Source organism: Mus caroli, chromosome 2, assembly GCF_900094665.2.
Source record: "Mus caroli chromosome 2, CAROLI_EIJ_v1.1, whole genome shotgun sequence".
In the NCBI taxonomy this organism is placed as follows: domain Eukaryota; kingdom Metazoa; phylum Chordata; class Mammalia; order Rodentia; family Muridae; genus Mus; species Mus caroli.
In genome coordinates this window covers 104374875-104375704 of record NC_034571.1, presented here as the reverse complement: position 1 = coordinate 104375704, position 830 = coordinate 104374875, and positions in this window count along the sequence as shown.

The window sequence follows — 830 nt, the reverse complement described above, 5'->3', positions numbered from 1 at the left end:
CAGAAAACCTAGTATAGGCAAAATGATTATGTACAATGGAAGAACTTATGAAGATATCACTATCTTTGACTTCAAGTTGTATCACAGAGAAAAAGTAATAAATAGGATGTGGTACTAGCATAAAAACAGATAGGATGATGAGTGAATTTGAATAACAAAACCCAGAAATAAATCTACTTATTGGTACTTGATTTTTGATAAGTCAAATCCATGTAATGGGGAAAAAAAGAGGCATCTTCAACAAATGTTGCTGTTCTAACTNGATGTCAGCATGTAGAAGAAATCAAATAGATTCATATTTATACCCTGCAGAAAACTCAATTCTAAATGAATTAAAGACCTCAACATAAAATAAGATACACTAAATCTGATATAAGAGAAAGTGGGGAATAGCCTTGAATNCATTGGCATTAGAGACAACTTCCTGAACAGAACATCAACATTTCAGTCACTAATATCAGCAATTAATAAATGGGACCTCAGGAAATTAGGAAATGGAGAAAATTTTTTACCTTTTCCACATCTGAAAGAACATTGAAACTCAAAATATATAAGAACTTAATAAATTAGATATAAACAAGTGAAATAACACAACTAAAAATGNGGTACAGATCTGGAAAAAGATTTCTCAACAGAGGAATCTCTAAATGCTGAGAATCAATTAAAGAAATATTCAGTGTCCTTACTTATCAGGGAAAGTCAAAGCAAAAAGACTCTGAGCTTCTATCTTTTCTTTGTCATTAAGCATTTATTTATTTATTTATTTATTTAATCATTTTATTCATTTACATTTCAAATGATACCCCCTTCCTGGTTTCCTCTCTACAAAA